The following is a 24,423-nucleotide window of genomic DNA, read 5'->3' as shown; positions in this document are numbered from 1 at the left end:
TTGAGCTCCCTGATCTCTTTGGCTTTTTGAAGTACTATGGGTTAGTTTGTGCTGTGACCTTTGGGTTTGTGTTGGCTGACTAGTGACTGGCAAGAAGGACTACAGTTTTAAAGGTAACTGACAGCAGGTGAAGTTAGTGGATATTACTGCAGTGGTTGTGAACTCAGCTTTTGGAATTCATAGGTATGTGGGTTCCTTTTTTATATTGTGCATTTAGATACTGGAGGCCTCAGATGTCTGACTGGGACAGACAGAAACTGGAAAATCATTGGCTAAGTTAGTCAAGGAGATCTCAGAGCCAAAACCATCTGAGACCCAAGATCAAACATAAGAATGGGATCCTAATTTCTAAGGATTTGAGTATTCTACCTTCTGTTATGTCTGCCTTTTTCATGCGTGAGAATTATGGCCCCAGAAGCTGAAAATATTTACAAAAGTGGCAAAATCTTGCTAAAAATAATTCAGAATTATGATGGCCATTATCCAAAGATTGATCTGTTCTCTCCCATGAACAGCTATTGCACTTTCCTGTTCATCTGGTTCTTTGTCCTGAGAACTTGACTTGACTTTCTATCTGTTCAGAGCACATGATTTATAGTGCCTGCTTATGCAGACAGCCAACCAAAATGCTGGGAGCCCCAGGAATATGGCCAGGCAGAAATGTGGGTTGCAGCCCATATGTGGCTACGCTGACTGTTGCCAAGTATTAGGGCATTATCTTTCTTTTGGCTGTTTTTAAGAGTGGCTCTGGGTCTTGAAGGGGCTAGCATGCATTTTAAATACAGGCAACTGGTTTAGGTCCACCCAGAAATTTCAAAAAGCATTACAAAATTTTGTATTACTTCTTTATAAGGCTGTTGACAAAAGATCAAATAAAAAGCTTAAGCAACAAATTGATGAGAAGATTAAATCTACCAACCTTTTTGATTGTTATTATCCCAACCCAAAGCTAAAAAGAAGCTAGACAAAGTATTTATAAGATTTAGGCCCTTTCAGGTCAAGCAGGCATACAAATGCTTTTCTTTGCCATATTCCTTATAGTCTCCACCTTGAAGTAAGTAGTCTAATTAAGAAATAAGGCAAATTAAAAAGACTGACTGTGGAACTAAATCTGTCTCCAAAATACAACTTTCTGACATTTGGTTGGTTATTTTCAAACTCTTTGTAAAAGAAATTTACATTTATAAAGGTAATTTGCGTTTGTAAATGTTCTTCTTGCTCTGCACCTAAATCACTAGAAACTTTTGCAATGGGGAAGACATTCACTTAAAGTTTACATAACAAACCTAACCTTTGTTTAAGGTACTTTCCTAGCCATCTTGCCTAAATTGGGCCTTCCTTTGTTTTGTTTCTTCATTTAGAACTAGTTCTATAAATTGTCTATCTTGTTTCATCTGGGAGTCATCTCTTTGGAAGCACAAATTTTGGGGTGCACAGCTAACCACTGTTTAGGGCAATGAAATAGATAATCAGAACGTTGATAGTTTAAAGGGAGAGAAACTACTTAACAACTGGCAAATGAAGAATCTTAATGAAAGCTATAAGATTAGCTTCAAAATAACCTAGAATGTAAATGGACTAAATTCACCAATTAAAAGATATAGATGGATGAATGCATATAAAAAAAAAAGGATCCAGCTATATGCTGTCTTCAATAAACTCACTTCACCTGTAAAGACAAATAGTGAAGGGATGGAAAAAGATATTCCACAGAAATGTAAACCAAAAGCAAGCAGGAGTAACTATACATATATCAGATAAAATAAACTTTAAGTCAAGAACTGTAAAAACAGATAAAGAAAGTCATTATATAATGTTACAGTGGTCAATTCAGCAACAGGATATAACAATTGCAAAAATATACACACCCAACTTTGGAGCACCCAAATATATAAAACAAATATTATTAAATCTAAAGAGAGACAGACCTCAATACAACAATAGTTGAAAACTTCAACACCACACTCTCAGCATTGGACAGATCATACAGACAGAAAAACAATTAAAAAATAAAATTGGATTTAAACTGCACTATAGACCAAATGGACCTTATGGACATTTAAGAACATTTCATCCAACAGCTACAGAAAACACATTCTTCTCATTAGCACATGAAACATTCTACAGGATTTACAATATGTTAGGCCACAAAAAAAGTCTCAACAAATTGTAAAAAATTGAAATTATATCAAGTATATTCTCTGACAACAATAGGAAGAGAAATTCTTAAAACTGTGTAAATACATGGAGGCTAAACAATATGCTCCTGAGTGACCAATGGGTCAAGAAAGAAATTAAGAAGAAAATTTAAAAATTTCTTGTAACAAATGAAAACGGAAACATGACATGCCAAAATCTATGGAATACAGCCACAGCAGTACTAAGAGGGAAGCTTATAGCAATAAACATCTACATCAAAAAAGTTGAAAGATTTCAAATAAATAACCTAACTGCACCTTAAAAACCTAGAAAAGCAAGAATAATCCTAACCCAAAATTAGCAGAAGGGAAGAAATAATCAAGATTAGAGCAGAAATAAACAAAATTGAGACCAAAAAAATCTCATAAAAGATTGACAAAAATGTTAGTTTTTTGAAAAGATAAACAAAATCGACAAGCTATTAGCTAGATAGCAAGAAAACAAGAGAAAAGACTCAAATAAATAAAATTAGAAATGAAAATGAAGACATCAGAACTGCTGCTACAGAAATACAAAGGAGCACTAGAGATTACAATGAACAACTATATGCCAACAAGTTGAAAAGGCTAGAAAAAATAGATAAATGTAGAGTGTTAGAAATCTTGATTCTCATTTGATTTTTAGAATAGGGTTTTTAGGTAACACGTGTATGAGGCAAAAGTCTCTGGCCAGGGGGCAAAAGCCCACAGCTAGCCGGGCAACAGCCCATCTAATCAACTCTAATCATTGCTTAGGTATGAGATTGTATACTTCAATGATTTTAGAGCTGACAGGTGGTTGTCATACAAATCTTATTAAGAGATTTTAAAGAATTGCTGGAGGTAAATGTGAAAAAATGCTTGCTAAGGGCAAGCTGGTAATGGAAACTTTAAAGACAATTATACTAAGATTTAACCATAAGAATGTAACTTTTACTTAAATCATTTAAAGAGAGGTTATATATATATATTTTTTTGTCCTTTTTGGTGAGCGCGCTCAGCCAGTGAGCAAACCAGCCATCCCTATATAGGATCCGAACCCACAGCGGGAGCGCTGCTGCGCTCCCAGCGCTGCACTCTCCCGAGTGAGCTACGGGGTCGGCCCGAGAGGTTATATTTTTGATAATGATCACAGTTTGACCAACTTAGCTTTTAACAAATTGTACTTTGGAGTGTCACGTTGTTAATTTTACTGATGTTACTAGTTTCCATTGTTTAAGCTATACTTAGTCATAGATAACTTTTGTCACATGGCCCATGTCTTTGTGTTCTTTTGAAATGATTGAATCTACTGATTTTTCTTATGAAACTTACTTGTCTTTACAATAAAAAAAGGAAGCTAACTTTGAATCGGGGCTGTACCCAGTTTTCTCCTTCTAACAGAGGTGTTGCTGAGGTGCAGTCCCTTTGGGCTTCTCATTGCATTCATGTTGCTTTGAGTAATCCTTTTTTGCATCTCTGTTACATAGAGAAGTATAACAGATAAATAGCTGGACACATACAATCTACCAAGACTGAACCAAGAAGAAATAGAAAACCTGAACAGACTAATTATGAGTAATAGGGTTGAATAAGTAATAAAAAGTCTCCCATTAAAGAACAGCCCAGGACCAGATGGCTTCACTGCTGAATTCTGCCAAACATTTAAAAAAGAATTAATACCAATTCTTCTCAAACTCTTCCAAGTACTTGAAGAGAAAGGAACTCTTCCAAACTCATTCTACAAAGCTAGCATTACCCTGATTCCAAAACCTGACAAGGACAGAACATGAAAAGAAAACTATAGGCCAATATCCCTGATGAACATTAATGCAAAAATTCTCCCCAAAATAATAGCAAACCAAGTCCAGAAGCATATTAAAAAGATCACTCATCATGATCAAGTGGGATTTATCTCAGGGATGCAAGGTTGGTTCAACATACACAAGTCAATAAATGTGACACATCACATCAACAGAATAAATGACAAAAACCATACAATCATCTCATTTCATGCAGAAAAAGCATTTCATTAAAATTCAACATCCCTTCATATCAAAATTCTCAAAAAATTAGGCATAGAAGGAATGTACTTCAACACAACAAAGGCCATCTATGACAAACCGACAGCTAATATCACACCAAATGGGGAAAAGCTGAAAGCTCTTCCTTTAAGAACTGGAACAAGACAAGGATGTCCACTCTCTCCACTCTTATTTGACATACTACTGGAAGTCCTAGCCAGAGCAATTAGACAAGAGAAGAAAATAAAGGTCATCCAAAACTGGATTGAGACTAGACCTTATCTCTCACCACACACAAAAATCAACTCACAATGGATGAAAGACCTAAATTTAAGACTGAAAACTATGAAACTACTAAAAGAAAACATATGGTGAAAGCTACACAAAATGGGAGTGGACTCTGTTTCTTTGAACAAGCTACAAAGGCACAGGCAACTAAAACAAAAATACACAAATGGGATTACATAAAACTAAAAGACTTCTGCACAGCAAAGGACACAATCAACAAAGTGAAGAGACATCCCACAAAATGGAAGAAAGTGTTTGCTAACTACACATCAGACAAGGAGCTAATACTGGAATATATAAGGAACTCAAACAACTCAACAGCAAAAAAACCTGGATAACCCAAATCTGAAATAGGCAAAGGACCTGAACAGACATTTCTCAGGAAAGACATACAAATGGCCAACAAGCACATGAAAATACATTCAACATCACTAATCATCAGGGAAATGCAAATTAAAACCACAATGAGATACCACCTTACTCCAGTTGGAATGGTTAGTATCAAAAAGACAGAAAACAACAAATGCTGGTGAAGGTGGTCTTTGCAACAATATTCACAATAGCCAAGAGATGGAATCAACCTAAATGCCCATTGACAGATGAATAGATAAAAAACTATGGTATATATACACATGGAATACTATTTGGCTATAAAGAAAAATGAAATATTGTCATTTGCAGCAACATGGATGGAACTGGAGACCACCATGTTAACTGAAGTAAGTCAGGCACAGAAAGACAAGTACCACATGATCTCAATGTGGAAGCTAAAAAAATAAAAGTGGTTCTCACAGAAGTAAAGAGTAGAATAATGGTTACCAAAAGCCAGGTGGGGAGTTGGGGAGGGGAAGTTGGGGATTAAGGGGTACAAAAGTATGCTATCTACCCTAAGTGAATCGATGTTATGAATGTTTTGAAACATACTGTACCCACAAATATGTACAAATAAATGTTAAAAGAAAAAAAAAGACATACACTACCATATGAATAACTAAAACCTTAACTTAGCTAAAAAGAGTATAATTTTATGATATCATTGGGCTAAAGCTTTCCCCATAATCTTTCAAATGAGTATTCATCTTTCTTAAAGTAGGAGTTTTGTATCTCCCTAATTTATAAAATCCAAATTCAAGCCTCCTGAAATCACTTTTTCCAGAAATACCTCAAACTACAGAAAAGCATTCCAGTGAATAAAACTTGTTGAAAAACATATATTTGTGCAAAATGGTTTTATAATACAGAGAAACACAAAATTATCACCTCAGATAAGTGTACCACTTTACATGGTCAAAACTAAATGAATGAACTTAAAATCTAAATTAATCTTCCCTTATGTTCAGTACTGGGGTGGGGGAGAAGGAGATAAAGAAAAATGTGACTAGAAAATCAGCACCATGTGTAAAGTTTTCTTTTCATCTGTATACTAAAACAAAATAACAACTAAGATAAAGTTTTAGGTTGTTTAAAATATTTGGAAAAGGATGAAAATGTTCTATCAATAAGTTCTGCTAGCACACAGAAAAGCTATACTATTTTAACAACAACTTGGCAATCCCCTATAACTTTTTATGAGTACTGTCACAAGCTCAAATCTGCAAAAAGTGTTTACTTCTCTATTAGGTTTCTAATTAGCTCCCAATAATTTTCTGTCCTAGACAATTAGCTGAATTGATGCAAGAGACTGAAACTGCAAATTCTTTGTAGATCTGAAAGTTTCTCATGACCACTGTCTACAATCCCAAATGAAAAGCAGTAATTTATGAAGGCACCTTTTGCTCATAAAAAACAAGGGGATGAATTCCCATAAAATTCTACCCACCACATAAAAATATAATTTAGCCTCGCTGGGGAATCCAGATGGGCTCATGAAACAAAAAATTCAACTGTGACACATTGAATTAAATGGATAGTTCATAAGACAAGTCCAGAGCACACTCTTGACTAAGGTTTAATAGATATGGTAGGATTTGAATTGGCAACTCAGAATAAGTGGGATGGTCTTCTGAGCAGGATAGAAAAGTATGAGTACATATTGAAACAGACAAAACATCAGTCAGCAAGACAATGACAAGATGCTCTGATTCTCTTCAATTTATCTCTTCCTTTTTTTGTTCATTTAACCACACATCTAAAAACATTTATTTGGGGGAAACTATGTGCCAGGCATTATATTATGCTCTAAAGATAAATTAAAAAGAATCTCAGAGCAGGGCTGGGGGGAGGTAGGGATGAACAAGGGAAGCACAGGGGATTTTCAGGGCAGCAAAACTACTCTGTATGATACTAAATGGTGGATACATGTCATTATATATTTGTCCAACCCACAGAATGTACAATACCAAGAGTGAACCCTAATATAAACCATGAACTTTGGGTGGTAACGATGTGTCAATTCAGGTTTATCAGTTGTAACAAATGTACTACTCTGGTGTGGGATGTTGATGGTGGGGAGGCTGTGTGCACGTGGGGGCAGGGGGTATATGTGAATGCTAATTTCTGTCCAGTTTTGCTATGAACCTAAAACTGTGCTAAATATAAAGTCTATGAAATTTTTTTTAAATTCCTGCCCTGTAGAAGTATACAATTAAGTGTGGCATTAAACATGGTGAGGTTGCAGAGAAAAAGGAACTCTCATATATTGTTGGTGGGACTACAAAATGGTGCAGCCTCTATAGAAAATAGTATATAGGTTCCTCAAGCAATTGCAGACAGATCTACCATATGAACCAGCTATCCCACTGCTGGGAATATACCCAGAGGAATGGAAATCATCAAGTCGAAGGTATACCTGTTCTCCAATGTTCATTGCAGCCCTATTTACAATAGCTAAGAGTTGGAACCAGCCCAAATGTCCATCATCAGATGAGTGGATAAGGAAACTTTGGTATATCTACACAATGGAACACCACTCTCCTATAAAAAAGAATGAAATACTGCCATTTGCAGCAACATGGATGGACCTAGAGAGAATTATATTAAGTGAAATGAGTCAGGCACAGAAAGAGAAATATCACATGTTCTCAATTATTTGTGGGAGCTAAAAATAAATAAATAAATACATAAATAAACTGGGGGGGAGGGAAGAAGACACAACAATTACAATTCCTTGAAGTTGATACAGCAAGCAAACAGATATGAGGTTGCTGGGAGGGAGGGGGCAGAAGGAAGAGGAAGGGAGGTTTCGGTAATGGGCCACAATAATCAACCACATTGTATATTGACAAAATAAAATAAAATTTTTAAAAAACCCATGCAAACAAATTATAATGCAATGTAACTTGAGAACTGACAACAAATAAATGAAGCATGGTGGACAATAACAGGGTGGGAGGAACAATAAGACTGTTGCTAGGAGGGAAGATGGTTGGGAAAGTCTTCAGTTTTCAAGCAAGAAAGCTGACACAAAACATAAGACTTAAGGACATAAAGGTAGGAAGAGCTTATTTGAAGTTGTTATTTCATGTTAGGAAGAAATTGGAGATAAGTTTGTGTGAGTAAAAGAAAGTTTTTATTGATATATAAGTTTGTACTTAATTCTGTAGGCAATGAGAAATATTAAAGATTGTGCAGGGAGTGAAAGCGTAATATAATAATAATAGTAGCTAAAATTTATTAAGCATTTATTATGTGCAGGCTGCATGTTAAATTCCTTTACTTACTGAATCTCATTTAATCCTCAAATCATACCATACACATTTTACAGAGAAGCCCATCCCAAAGTTATATTGTCAGTAACTGGCAGAGAAGAATTCCAATTTCATAATGATGCTACTTTGCCCTTCTGCTGGCTAGCATGTCATAGGTATGCAAAAATAATTGAGGTCATGAGAGCAGAGCTTGAAGACTATTGTCATAGTCAAGGTAGAAGCAGTTTCTACTTCTAAATAAAGTAGAACCAATTCCACAGAAACTTACAAAGTAGAACAGAACACAATAAAAAACAAATAATAAAAACAGAAAATGTCAACCACAAAAATATTTTAGGGTATGCTTGTGTATACTATACAGCATAATATCTGGAAGCAGGAAGATCAGTAAAGACTAATGAGCCAAGCTAGAGGTCAGGGTGTTAGCATCTGAGTTAATAATAAGTGATTAGATTCTGGACATGTGTTAAAGTTAAACTAAGAATTTCTTGATGGACCCCAAAAAGCTAAAAAAATCTTGAGCAAAAATAACAAAGCTGGAGGCATCACATTACCAGACTTCAAAATGTACTACAAAGCTAAAGTAATCAAAACAGCATGGTACTGGCACAAAAACAGACACATAGACCAGTGCAACAGAACAGGGAGCCCCAAAATAAATCCACACAACTGATTTTAGACAGAGGTGCCAAAAACACACAACAGGGAAAGGACAGTTTCTTCAATAAATAGGGGTGAAACAACTGGATACCCACATGCAGAATAATGAAATTAGACACTCATCTCACACCTTGTACAAATATCAACTCAAAATGGATTTAAGACTTGAACATAAGACCTGAAAGTACTTTTCTAGTGAAAGTACTAGAAGAAAACATAGGGGAAAGTCTCCATGACATTGGTCCAGGCAATGATTTTTTGAATATGAACCCAAAAGCACAGACAAGAGCAAAAATAGACAAACAAGATTACATCAAACTAAAAAGCTTCCACATAGCAAAGTAAACAACCAATAGAATGAAGAGACAGCCTACAAAATAGGAGAAAATATGTGCAACCATACATCATTTTTTTTTTTTTTTTAAGTTTTATTTTGTTGATATACGTTGTGGCTGATTATTGCTCCTCATCACCAAAACCTCCCTCCCTTCTCCCTCCCCCCCTCCCCCCCAACAATGTCCTTTCTGTTTGCTTGTCGTATCAACTTCAAGTAGTTGTGGTTGTTATATCTTCTCCCCCCCCGCCCGGTTTTTGTGTGTGTGTGTGTGTGTGTGTGAATTTATATATTAATTTTTAGCTCCCACCAATAAGTGAGAACATGTGGTATTTCTCTTTCTGTGCCTGACTTGTTTCACTTAATATAATTCTCTCAAGGTCCATCCATGTTGTTGCAAATGGCAGTATTTCATTCGTTTTTATAGCTGAGTAGTATTCCATTGTGTAGATGTACCACATTTTCCGTATCCACTCATCTGATGATGGGCATTTGGGCTGGTTCCAACTCTTGGCTATTGTAAAGAGTGCTGCGATAAACATTGGGAAACAGGTATACCTTCGACTTGATGATTTCCATTCCTCTGGGTATATTCCCAACAGTGGGATAGCTGGGTCGTATGGTAGATCTATCTGCAGTTGTTTGAGGAACCTCCATACCATTTTCCATAGAGGCTGCACCATTTTGCAGTCCCACCAACAATGTATGAGAGTTCCTTTTCCTCCGCAACCTCGCCAGCATTTATCGTTCAGAGTCTTTTGGATTTTAGCCATCCTAACTGGGGTGAGATGGTATCTCAGTGTGGTTTTGATTTGCATTTCCCGGATGCTGAGTGATGTTGAGCATTTTTTCATATGTCTGTTGGCCATTTGTATATCTTCCTTAGAGAAATGCCTACTTAGCTCTTTTGCCCATTTTTTAATTGGGTTGCTTGTTTTCTTCTTGTAAAGTTGTTTGAGTTCCTTATATATTCTGGATATTAATCCTTTGTCAGATGTATATTTTGCATATATTTTCTCCCACTCTGTTTGCAACCACACATCTGATAGGTGGCTAATACCCAAAGTACATAAGAAACTCAAACAACTTAATAGTAAGGAAACAACCTGATTTTAAAATGGGCAAAGGACGTGAATAGACATATTTCCAAAGAAGATATACAAATGGCTAACAGGTGTATAAAAAAATGCTCAATATCCCTAATCATCAGGGAAATGCAAATTAAAAACATAAGGAAGTATCACCTCATACCTGTCAAAATAGCTATTATCAAAAAGATGAAAGATGTGGAGAAGAGGGAACACTTGCATACTGTTGGTAGAAATGTAAATTAGTACAGCCATTATGGAAAATAGTAAGGAGGTTCCTCAAAAAGCCTAAAAATAGAACTACCATATGATCCAGCCATTCCACTACTAAGTAAATATCTGAAGGAGACAAAATCAGTACATAGAAGAGATATCTGCATTCTCATGTTTATTGCAGCATTATTCACAACAGCCACGATATGGAATCAACCTAAGTGTCCGTCAATGCATGAATAAATAAATGGAAAGAAAATGTGCTATATATACACACACAGTGGAGTACAATTTGGTCCTTAGAAAGAAGGAAATTCTGTCATTTGCAATAACATGGACAAACCTGGAGGACATAAGCCAGGCACAGAAAGACAAATACCATATGGTTTCACTTATATGTGGAATCTAAACAAAGTTGAACTCTTGGAGCAGAGAGTAGAGTGATGGTTACCAGGGGCTGGGGTGATGGTAGTCAAAGAACACAAAATTTCACTTAAGAGAAGTAAGTTCAAGAGATCTATTGTACAACGTGGTGGCTGTAGTTAATAAAAATGTACTGTATTCTTGAAAATTGCTAAAAGTGTAGATTTTAGGTGTTCTCACTACAAAAAAAAAAGTGAGGTAATCTATATGTTAATTAGTTCAATTTAGCCATTACACAATGTATACATATTTCAAACCATCATTTAGTACACAATAAATATATGTAATTTTTATCAACTAGAAATAATTAATTTTTTAAAAAATGTCTTGATGTATCAGATTTAGGAAGAGAAAAAAGAGAAGTCAGGGATGACACTAAGATTTTTGGCCTCAGGACCTGAAAGAATGAGTTAACATCAGTAGAAATGAGAAATACTATAGGAAGAACCTATATATTCTCCACCATATTGCTTAAAATATTGTCTAGATCCCATTCTCTCTCTTCTTTCCTTTTGGACTCCAATGAAACAATGTTAAACAAACTTTATTTTTATTTTTTTTATCATTTATTCTCTCTTTTATACTTCTTATTTGGTCTCTCTGTGTTGCATTCTAAATAGTTTCTTCTACTCATTTTCTAGTTTATTGTTTCTTCAGCTGTGTCTAATCTGCTATCAAACCAACTATGCTTTTTTCTTACTTCCAACTATGCTTTTCAGTTCTACAATCTCTATTTGGTCTTACTCAAATATACTATGTCGCGCATTGATATTTTTCAAACCCTAACAATATTTTCAAGCTTGAGTTTTATTTATTTGAAAATGGCAAAGACAGTTGTTTTTGTCTTTTTACTCTATATCTGATAATTCCAATATCTGAAGTCTTCATGGGTCTGTTTCTGTGTTTTTGATTCTCACTTATGCTATCCTATTCCATTGTTTGTCTCATCATTAATTCTGTGCCGCTTATTACTCAACTTGTTGAGAATAAGATATATAACATTAAATAGAACTAATTCTTTTAGTAAATGTTAATTCAAAAAAAAAAATCAAAACTTATATTCTAATACCAGATACTAAGGTCTGCAGAAAAGTTCCCTGTGTGATGTTAGATAATTTATTTGACCTTCATGGATTTTCCTTTTCTTAATTGTAAAAATGAGTAGAAATTAATAGCCATCCTTCATGGTTTATGTGTGCAGATAAAATGAGAAAACTATAATTTGCACATTATTAGGCACATAGTAGGGGTTTAATAAATGTGTGTTTCTTTTTATACTATCAAATCAAATACCATCAGAATTAAAATAAAATATGGAAGATGAAAGAAATCCCAGGAGGAAAGCATGAAAATAAGTAGTAATGCTTTATGGGTAACACATCTAGATAATGACTGTGAATACTTGGGTGGAATTTAAGACCAGTGTCTTTTAGCTATTAATACAAACTGGTAGAGACAGAATTTAATTCCCAAAACAGGAAATGATCCCTTGAGGACTTGTCTTGGTTAGGGTTCTCCAGAGAAACAGATCCAATAGTATATATAAAGAGATTTACTATAAAGAATTGGCTTACACAATTATGAGAACTGAGAAGTCCCAAGAGCTGTAGTTGGCAAGCGGGAGACCCAGGAGAGCCAATGTGTAGTCCCAATCCACGTCCAAAGGTCTGAGAACCAGGAAAGCTTATGGTGTAAGTTCTAGTTCAAAGGCTGGCAGGCTCCAGACCCAGGAAGAGCCAACATTTCAGCCTGAGTCCAAAGGCTGGAAAATACCAATGTTCCAGCTCAAGTGATCAGGCAGGAGGATTTCCTCCTTACTCAGCCTTTTTGTTCTATAAAGATCTTCAGTTGATTGAATGAGGCCCACAACATTAGGAAGGGCAATTTTCTTTACTCAGTTTACCATTCAAATGTTAATCTCATCCAGAAACACTCACACAGACACCTGCAGTATAATGTTTAGTTAAATGTGTGGGCAACGCACTGACCAGTTAGGTTGACATAATAAAATTAACCACCACAGAAATGATTCACTGCAAGTTCTGGCCCTGTTAACTGCTTTTGCATTAAAGTTAGAAAAAATGCTGGGGACTCTATGCAGACTGTAGGCCAAAAGCTTTGTGAAAGTTTCTTACACATAATAATATCTAGTACAAGGCAGAGGCTAATCAAGTTCTAAATTACTTAGAAAAGACTATAAGTTTCTTCATCTTCCAAATCCATGATCTGTACAAATACACTGACAATTTAATCTTATAGTACCTTGCATTGTTCATTATCTCTTCAGACTAGGCTATATTTCTGCAAAGACTCATATTTCCTTTATCTTCTCCATAGCTCTTAGCTTGATGTAATCTTCTGACAATATCAAATGAAATAAAATGGATAAAGCAAAACCTTTGTCAATGGCAACCATCACAAATGTACTTAATAATACAGAAAAAGGTGGTCTGGCTTTTATAATTCCATGAACCTTCTGGAGAAAATCTGAATGAGAGGCATATTCTAAAAGATACATATGAGTCTCAGGAAACTTATTTCTAAAATATTCTTGATTACATTATCTATAAAAAGTATGAATTACCCAGTGAACTTTGCAAAGTGGCAGCCTGTATCCAGGCAGTTTTATATGCTCAACCTACATTTCCACCTGCAGTTACAAAACATTGCTGATGAAAAGGAAATGAGGTGCATAAAAACTGCTTAGAGAAAATTGCTAAATATACTTGTAATTTCACATTGAAATAAGAGACTTGTCTTCTAGTCAGATTATGCATTATAACTGTCACTTTCCTCTACGATAACCACCTTAGGGAAAAAAAACTTAGTTTACTTGAGCTTTTAGAAGAAAAGTATTCTATGATTATAAAACAACTCATATGCAAAATTACAGTCCAGTATTTTAACATCATTCACTAGCATGTATTGACAGTTAAAGTATACCAGGGACAATGCTAGATGCTATGCAGCTGACCAATAGGCCTGAGATTACTTCTAGCTGAGGATCCAGAAAAGGTGTCATGGAAGAGATGGCAGTTAAGACGGTCTCAGACGTAATTTGAAGTTAGGTAGTGTAATGCCTCTGGTTTTTTGGGTTTTTTTCCCCCTCAGGATTGCTTTGACTGTTTGGGGCATTTTGTTGTTCCATATGACTTTTAGGATTATTTTTTCTATTTCTGTAAAAAAATGTCATCGGTATTTTGATGGGGATTGCATTGAAACTGTAGATTGTTTTGGGTAGTATGGACATTTTCACAAGGTTATTTCTTCTAATCCATGAACAAGGAATGTCTTTCCATCTTTTGGTGTCCTCTTTAATTTCTTTCAGCAGAATTTTGTAAGTCTCATTGTAGAGATCTTTCACCTCTTTGGTTAAATTTACTCCTAGATATTTTATTCTTTTGGTAGCTATTGTAAATGGGCTTGCTTTCTTGATTTTTTTTTTCTGCTTGTTCATTGTTGGTGTATAAGAACACTACTGGATTTCTGTGTATTGATTTTATATCCTGAAACTTTACTGAATTTATTTATCAGCTCTAGGAGTTTTTTGGTAGAGGTTATGGGTTTTTTCTGTATATAGGATCATGTCTTCTGTGAACAGTAACAATTTGCCTTTGTTTTTTCCAGTTTGTATGCCCTTTATTTCTTTCTCTTCCCTGATTGCTCTGGCTAGTACTTCCAATACTATGTTGAACAGGAGTGGTGAGAGTGGGCATCCTTGTCTTGTTTTTGTTCTTAAAGGAAAAGATTTCAATTTTTCCCCATTCAGGATGATGTTGGCCATGGGTTTGTCATATATGGCTTTTATTGCATTGAGATATTTTCCTTCTATACTTAATTTGTTGAGGGTCTTTATCATGAAGGGATGCTGAACTTTGTCAAGTGCTTTTTGTGTGTCTGTTAAGATACTCATATGGTTTTTGTCCTGCTTTTGTTGATGTGGTGTATCACATTTATTAATTTGCATATATTGAACCATCCTTGCATCCCTGGAATGAATCCCACTTGATCACGGTGTATGATCTTTTTGATGCAATATTGTATTCTATTTGCGAATATCTTGTTGAGGATTTTTATATGTATGTTCATCAAGGATACTGGCCTATAGCTTTCTTTTTTTGTTGTGTCTTTGCCTGGTTTAGGTATTAGGGTGATGCTGGCCTCTTAGAATGAATTTAAGAGAATGGTCTCTTAATTTTTTGGAATAGTTTGAAAACGATTGGTGTTAATTCTTCTTTAAAGGTTTGGTAGAATTCAGTGGTGAAGCCATCTGGTCCTAGGCTTTTCTTTGTTGAGAAACTGTTGATTACTGCATCAATCTCATTGCTTGTCATTGGTCTGTTCAGGTTTTGTATTTCTGCTTGGTTCAGTCTTGGTAGTTTGTATGTGTACAGAAATTTATCCATTTCCTCCAAGTTTTCAAGTTTGTTGGTAAATAGCTGTTCATAATAGTCTCTAATAATTTTTTGTATTACTGTAATATCAGTTGTAATATCTTCTTTTTCATTTTTGATTAACCAAAACAGCATGGTACTGTCATAAAAACAGACACGTGGACAAATGGAACAGAAAAGAGAACCCAGAAATCAACCCAGGTTCTTACAGCCAACTAGTCTTTGACAAAAGCACCAAGAACATACACTGGGGAAAAGACAGCCTCTTCAGTAAATGGTGCTGGGAAAACTGGATATCCATATGGAGAAGAATGAAACTAGACCCATACCTCTTGCCATATACCAAAGTCAACTGAAAATGGATTAAACATGTAAGTATAAGACCTGAAACTGTAGACCTCCTAGATGAAAACATAGGGGAAACACTTGAGGAAGTAGGACTGAGCAAAGACTTTATGAATAAGACCCCAAAAGCACAAGCAACAAAAGAAAAAATAAACAAATGGAATTATATCAAACTAAAAAGCTTCTGCACACCAATGGAAAAAATCAAGAGTGAAAAGACAACCCACTGAATGGGAGAAGATATTTGCAAACCATACATTTGATAAAAGATTAATATCCAGAATATATAAGGACCTCAAACAACTTCACAGTAAGAAAACAAATAATACAATTAAAAAATGGCAAAGGAGCTGAACAAACATTTTCCAAAGGAAGACATACAAATGGCCAACAAGTACATGAAAAAGTGCTCAACATCTATAATCATCAGGGAAATGCAAATCAAAACCACATTGAGATATCATCTCACCCCAGCTAGACTGGCTATTATCAAAAAGACTGAGAATAACAAATGCTAGTGAGGATGTGGAGAAAAGGAAACTCTTCTACACCATTGGCAGGACTATAAATTAGTACAGCCATTATGGAGAACAGTGTGGTGGTTTCTCAAACAACTACAGGTAGAACTGCCATGTGATTCAGCAATCCCACTTCTGGGAATATACTCAAAGGAATGGGAATCATCAGGTCAAAGGGATACCTGCACTCCCATGTTCATTGCAGCTCTATTTACAATAGCCAAGATATGGAACCAACCTAAATGTCCATCAATGGATGACTGGATCAGAAAAATGTGGTATATACGTACACAACAGAATACTACTCACCCATAAAAAAGAATGAAATTCTGCCATTCACAGTAACATGGATGAACTTGAAAAAAATTATGTTAAGTGAAATAAGCCAGGCACAGAAAGAGAAACACCACATGTCTTCACTCATAAGTGGGACCTAAGAAACAAACAAACAAATACCATAACAAAACGTTGAACTTTCAGAAGGAGAGAACAGACCTATAGTTACCTGAGGTGGGAAAGGGGGAGGAGAAAAGTGGATAGAGAGTAATTGGGTAAGGGACACAAAAAGTAATTTCAATTTGTAATGATGAACATGCTAACAATATTGATTTGATCATCACACACTGTACACAAATACTAATAGTCAACTCTGTACCCCATTAATATGAATAAATAAAAATAATAAAAAATTTAAAAAAGAAGGTCTCTGACAGATTAGTAAACTTTAAACATGATGAAATTGCTGGGAAGGGCATTCCAAGACTTGGAAGTAGGATAAGCGAAAGATGAGAAAGAGGCACATTTGTGGAATAAGGAAGAGTTCAGTTTGAACATAATATTCATGGAGGAAATATTAAGAAATGAAGGGGCCATATACAAAGAATTTTGGCTTTGAAATCAGACAAATCTAAGCTGAAATCCTGGTGTATTTAACCTCAGTTTCCTCATACATGAAACAATGCTTTATTTATAGTGTTGTAAGGATAAATGAGGTGTGTGTGTGTGTGTGTGTGTGTGTGTGTGTGTGTGTGTGTGTGTGTGTTTAACATATTGCCTGGCATACAGTAAGTACTAAATAATGGTAGCTATTGCTATTACTTTCAAATACATGTATATGATAATCATAGCAAATATAACTAATTGGTGGCTTGAGACCTTATACTGGAAAGTCTTGAATCCATCACTAATTTTCAAGTGTAAGTATGTAATAATTCTTAGTCTAGCAATTCATGAAGTACAATTTTTATTTTTTATCTTAAGTCAGGAGTTGGCAAAACTTTCTGTAAAGGGTCAGATGAGAAATACTGTCAGCTCTGTAGGCTCTATGGTCTTTGCCGTAACTACTCACCTCTGCTGCGGTAGCATGAAAGAAGCTACAGACACGGACAAGAAGTCAGCAAATGCGCATGGGTGTATTCCAAGAAAGTTTTACTAATGAAAACAAGGACTGGACCAGATTTCGTCTGTCAACCATAGCTGTGGAGCCCTGTCTTAAGTACCTTCCGTGAAAATGTTTTTTCTTATGGAGAAACCTAGAAGAATGTTATATATGAACATTCTTCTCACTATGTAATTAAAAACTAAGGTTTTCATTATGAAAATAAAAATGTATTTATCCTTTGTATGAAACAAATAACATTATTTCTAATACAAAGGTAGTGCCTTGTACACAATAAGTGTTTGATAGATGCTCATTGGATAAATAAATAAGACCAATTGATTCTTTTGATTTTAAAGTCACTTGGTTTTAGTGATGGCACATGACCACCGTTTCTGGGAGAGGCACTACAAAAATCCAAAGTAAAATAACCCAAGTGTCCTGTTTCAGTGTTTTCCGTGAGAAAGTGCTCACTATATACCACTTGAAGAAGTTAATACTTAACAGTTGTTTTAGAGAATTAGTCAATATTCCAAATAGTTAATACATTTTACTTTCTTTTAGTGATGGTTTCCTAAGAATTAACAATTCTTTTAAAAATACTGAAAACTGAAATGTTTGAACCTCCATTACCAATACCAATGACGGTGTTACATATTCAATAGTCTTGATCAACCTGCTACTTTACCAGATGAAATGTGTGGTAGGCAGCCTCCAAGATGGTCTTGATTGATCTCCACCTCATGGTACTGACAATTTTGTGAAATTCTCTCCCCTAGATTGTGAGATGAACTTGGTGAATTTTTTCTAACAAATAAATACAGAAGTGATGAAATGTCACTTCTGGGAATAGGTTATAGAAAGTCTTGGGTGTGTTCTCTCTAGAACTCCTTCTCTCAGATCTTTTCCACTGAGCAAAGCAAGTCAACAGCCACATGGAAAGGTCTACATGGCATGGCGAGGAACTGAGGCCCTCATTTCAACAGCCTCCCAGGAACTGAAACTTGTGAACAACCACATGAGTTAGCTTGAAAGTAGATCCTTCAGCTTCAACCAAGCCTTGAAAGGACTGCTCTTCCAGCCAACAGCATGACTGCAACCTCCTGAAACACTTTGAACCAGAGGCATCCAGCTGAGTTCCTTCTGGATCCCTGACCCAGTGAGATAATAAATGTTTACTGTTTTCAGCCATAAGTTTTGGGGTAATTTGCTACGCAGCAATAGATGACTAATATATTAGATGCTTGGCTAACATTCATAATATGGCCAACATGTTAGCCATGTGGGCTATAATGGTGATTAGACTTTCAGCCTTGTTTTGAAGGAGCTGATTACTTAGTAGAAAATATAGAAGGGCAAATATAGAGTTATAAAAGTATTTTTTATGCTATATATCAGCACTATGGGAACACAGAAGTGTGAGCCACTAACTGAATAAAGAGACCAGAGTAGGGAGTTAGGTTATGGGTAAAAAGAGCAAATAAAGAATAGAAATGGAATCATAGCCTTGAAGAATGAGTGCCATCAAGAATTCAAGGAGAAAGAAGCATTCCAGATAAAGAAAACAGAACGTGCAATGGGGCAGAAGCATGAAAGAACATTATGCCTTTGGGGAATAAATAGCTCAGCCTGGCTGGAGCACAGGATATGTATGCAAAAGTGAGTGGAGATGATGTTGGCAAGATAAAGTATTGAGATAAAAGATGGAAAGGTTTATGAAAAGAAGAGAAAACAAAATTGACTTTGTGAAAGATTGAATTTTTCTATTTAGAAAAAAAAGTCAGCCACATCACATTTCTAAAGTTGTTTTCCTTGAGGCTATGATCAAATGCTCCTTTCATCTATAAAAAGAACAGGCCATAAGGCTATAATCACTTTAAAATACTCTATATGGAAGAGACCACATCTGTGTGCTAAAGGGTGGAATGCTTGACCAGCAACTTCAAGCTGATATTCAGTGTCTGATCAACTCCAGTCTGTGAAGACTTCTGACCTTATCTACATCGGAAACATTACTCTAAAGAGCCAAAAACTCTAGAGCTGAGAGGAACAGCAAAAAGTCCAAGATCTCAATTCAACCATGGAAAGCATCCCAATGATCAGAGCTGTGGGAGAGTGGGCTTTCTCCCTTCAACCTCTTCCTCTTGTTTCCTCTCATTCCTCAACCCATGGTAGGGAGAGGGTCTTTTAGCATAAAAATTCGAGGGGTCATCCCAGTTTCAGAGTTCCCTGAAGGGTCTTTGGATAGCTATATTGAGACTGTATCACAGCCTAACCTCTCCTTATGCCCTTCCCAGCTTCCCTTCAACAAGTATTGCTTGGGGCTTCCACCCCAAGCCTGCCACCATCTTGGAAACCTTTAGTTTCCTCGTAGATGTTCAATCACCTAAGCTTGAGTGCTTTGATGTCAACTCATGTGATCTTTGCTTTAACTCTATTCACGTTCCCATTCTAAGGCTAATCTGTGTACTTCGTTGTAAACAGCAACTACTTCATATAGACATCCAATCTCCAAGAATCCCTTCTATAGATACAATATCCAATCATTTCTGCTCTCTCACTTCCCTCGCCCACACTACACCTATCGTTCAATCCCACTGAGACCTCTAATACTTTTATCCATCTAATCTCATCCAATCTATCAACCCCTTTTTGTCTCCACTTGTTTACTTATTCAGCTTAGACACAATGGTCTGTCATTTAATAATTCTTTTGCCAATAACAATGTGCACTCCTGTTGTTTTACCACACACAGTAAGCAAACCCTATTCCTATTTGCAGTTGACACATTAACATGCCACCCAGATTTAACTTCAGATGTGAAAGATTTATTCCCCTAGCTGTTTGAAGTATTGCTGGCTGACAGTCTTCAGTTGTCAGTTTTCTTTCAGAATTGCCTCAGCTGAAGAGAAATAACACGAGGTCATGCCTCCTTCCAGGAACAGCCTGCTTTCAACATCTGGTCAACATGGGAGTATAAAGGTCCTGTTCTATCACCAACTTGGAATGACAGTAAAGGGTCATCCCAGTTTCAGAGTTCCCTAGGGAGTCTTTAGATGGCTATATTGAGACTGTATCATAGCCTAACCTCTCCTTCTGCCCTTTTCTGCTTCCCTTGTATGAGTATTGCTTCCAAAAGCACTCTTAATAAATACCATGTATGCTAACCTCCATCTCAAAGTTAGCTTTCTGGTGAATCCATCCTGGATTGAACTCAATCCAATTGCTCTCAGTGATCCCTTTTGCAATTTTTAAAAACTAATATGTACTATTCACAGAGAGAGAAAAACCATATAACTACTATAAGTTAATGTTATCAGATGAATTGAAATGCTCTCGCAAATCATGCACGTGGTGAAAAAACACTCCGATAGAAAATGTACTAAAAACTACCACAGACACTTCACCAAAGTACAAACAAATGTATAAACCTTTTGGCACAACCTTTGCTCAAGCCTTTGTATAGGAGTGTATGAAGGGAATACAATCTTCTGAATTCATTTTGATTTAATTAATGTGAAAAAATATTCACAAAGTTAAACATTCACACAGAGTAATATCATAAGTGAGCCTAATGCCTTCCTAAGGTCCCACACCCTACTCCCAGTTTGTTGTGGATTCTTAAAGGAATTCTTACAGAAAGATAGGAAAATCATACTCATTTTTCTCTGTGTATGGGAATCACACATACATCATTTTCTTATACAAATGGAAGCATATAACATGTAACAGCATGTAACAGCCTAAACAGACCAAGACATGGGAAAAGAGATGACTTCTCTTGAAGTACATGGCCATGTAGAGGAGGGTATCCAGTTGACAAAACCAGGGTTCTGCTTGAGAATAGGAAGGGGGTAGACTTACGGGAGAAGTCAAAGAATAAATGTTGGGTACGCAATCAGGAGTGTGTACTAGATCTTGTAAGTTTTACATCCCTTTCTTCAATAAGGCAGGAGTGTAAATAAATATGTATTTAAACATTCAAATGTATTCATTACTTTCTTTCCGTCTAGCACCTCTTCTCTCCCCTTTTCCCTGATTTTTACAAGGCTCTTCACGATCTGCCCCCTCTCAACCTTTCCAGCCTTCACACTTGTTCCACATACTTTTTGGGGAGTTGGTGAGGAAGGCTTGAAAACCCTCTGGCCTTCATTTGCCTCAGATCAAGAATCATCTTTTCAAGGAGGACTCCCTTAGCTCAACTACTGTCTAAGACTAGGCTCATTATATTATAATTATTTATGAATACATCTGCCTCTCTATAGAGTGTGAGTTCCTTGAAAGCAAGAACCTTCTCACAGTTTCTTTATACTCCTGGACCTAAGAATGGTATTAGGAATTAAATGAATAAATATATGAAAGATACAATATCAACTAAGTAGATACCCAAAATAAATGGGGAGTAAAATCATCTTAGTCCCATACTTTCAGGGAAAAGAATTTTAAAAGCATTTTAGGCTTCCAGAGAATAATAAGTCACTGGATGGTAGCAACAATGCTCTCATCACCAAGCTCCTCTACACATCCACTTTTACGTAACATTTATGAAAGTTTCTTAGTTAATTGTGATTAAAATAAGATATATATTTGTTTTTAACCATGTACATAAAAAGAAAGTCCTAGAGGACAGAACACCAAATCTTAACAACAAAGTTTACCTCTGGCTGGTGAGATTATATATTATTTTTATTTGTTCTTTTTTTTTTTTTTTACATTTTACTTATTTCCCAAACATTCTCAATAATGAGTATACATTACTTTTATCTATTTACATGTGTTTCAGATATTGGCTATTTTTTAAAAAAGCATTTCAGATGCATTTAAAATCTCACTTTATTCTGTCATAAACCTATACCTCTGCCTCCCTCTCAGGAGTTAATTCTCATCCTGAAGTTGGTATGTATTCTCCTCATATGTATATTATACATATTCCTTATATATTAGACATATTGTGCTTTAAATTCACCTAAATAGTATCCATATTGTGTACAATTCTGGCTGTGTTTTAACATTGTTTTTTAACATTGTTTTCAATATACCTCCACAAAGATGTCTGTAAACCTAGTGTTTTCATTTTAATTGATGCATAGTGTTCCATTTTACTATAATTTAGTAAAATTATAATTTAGTAAATTTTGGTTATAGCAGATACTGGATATTTTGGTTTTTTCCTAGTTTTTCATTCTTACAAACCCTGTTGCAATGAATTTTCTTCAGAGTCTCAAAGTTTTGTTTTAAAGAGCCATATCCAGAAGTAGAATTGCTCGATAGTAGAGTATTTGTATTTCAAGCTTTTAAAAATGTTGGATTATCCTCCAATGTGGCGTACCAATTTATAGGCCCATGAGACTTCCTGTTTTTCTATATTTTTAAAATACTTGATACTGCCAGAATTTTTGTGTCATTCTGGTGGATAGGTGTAAATTGGTACCTCACTGTGGTCTTAATTTAAATTTCCATTACCTGTGTTAACCATGTTTACTGGCCATTCAAAATTCAGCTTCACTTAACTGCCTTTGCCAGTTGTTTAATTATCCTTGTTTTTTGTCTTTTCCTTATTTTGTTGCACTAACCCCTTCTCAGTGTATACATTGTAAACAGCTCTATAAGTTTGTGGCTTTTTAAACATATTTTGTGTCATATTATGCTAAGCATGAGTTTTAACTTTAATGTAGTCAATTTTACCAGTCTTTTTCTTAATGATGTATTCTTTCTGTCTTGTTTAAGAAGTCATTCCCTATGCTAAGGTTATCGTGTGGATTATCTCCTTTAATTTGATAAACAGAGAATTTATATTGAAAGATTTTCTGGTGATTAAAGTATCCTTGAAATAATGAGGTAAATCCTATGAAGTCATGATGTAATTTTTAATACATCACTGGATTTAATGTGGTAACATTTTGTTTAGAATTTGTGCATCTATTTTCACACCAGAGATTAATATATGCACATTGTTCTCACACTTTCCTTGTCCAGTTTTATATCTAGTCACACAACTGCAAAGTTGGGTAATTCACCTCTGTGTGCATTCCCTTAAACTGTTTGTATAGCCTTTGTATTGTCTGCTCACTAAAGTTTGGTAGAACTATCAAATCATCTTGACAATATGTTTTTGGTTTCAGTTCTATTCTGTCAATGTATATTAAGTTATGATTGGTGATTAATATTTTTTCCAGAAAATTGTACGTTTTATTTATGTGTTAAAAAAATTTTTTTGCCCTTAATGAATTTTATTTTTAAAAGATAATACAAATTTCTTTTTAAATTTTAATTTATCAATACACAATGTTGTTGTCCCTTTACCAGTTCCTCCTTTTCCTTCCTCCCGCTTCCCCCTCCCCTGCATCAACATCATATCTGTTCACTTGTCTTAAGTTCAAGGAATTGTTGTGATTGTTGTGTCTTCTTCCCCCCACATCTGTTTGTATATTTATTTATTTTTATTAGCTCCCACAAATAAGTGAGAACATGCAGTGTTTCTCTTTTTGTGCCTGGCTTATTTCACTTAATATAATTTTCTCTAAGTCCATCCATGTTGCTGTGAATGGTAGTATTTCATTTTTTTTATATAGCAGAGTAGTATTCTGTTGTATAGATACACCACATTTCCTTATCCACTCATCTGATGATGAGCATTTAGGCTGGTTACAACTCTTGGCTACTGTAAATAGTGCTGCAATAAACATGGGAGTACGGATATCCTTTCGGCATGATGATTTCCATTCCTCTGAGTATATATGCAGCAGTGGAAAAGGTGGGTCATATGGTAGATCTATCTGTAATTGTTTGAGGAAACTCCAAACCATTTTCCATAAAGGCTGCACTATTTCACAGCCCAACCAACAGTATAGGAGGGTTCCTTTTTCTCCACAACCTCACCAGCATTTGTTATTCTCAGTCTTTTGGATATTAGCCATGCTAACTGGAGTGAGATGGTATCTAAAAGTGATTTTGA

General features: G+C 35.5%; 1 protein-coding gene across 6 annotated transcripts in view; it reads right to left on the bottom strand.

Annotated features, from left to right (window-relative positions):
* The window catches only part of ANKS1B (ankyrin repeat and sterile alpha motif domain containing 1B), a 1,093,604-nt gene that overhangs the window by 640,377 nt on the left and 428,804 nt on the right, over positions 1–24,423 (bottom strand). The window lies entirely within an intron of this gene.

This window comes from Cynocephalus volans, chromosome 12 (assembly GCF_027409185.1).
Source record: "Cynocephalus volans isolate mCynVol1 chromosome 12, mCynVol1.pri, whole genome shotgun sequence".
Lineage (NCBI taxonomy): Eukaryota > Metazoa > Chordata > Mammalia > Dermoptera > Cynocephalidae > Cynocephalus > Cynocephalus volans.
This window is presented reverse-complemented; position numbering and strand designations above follow the sequence as displayed.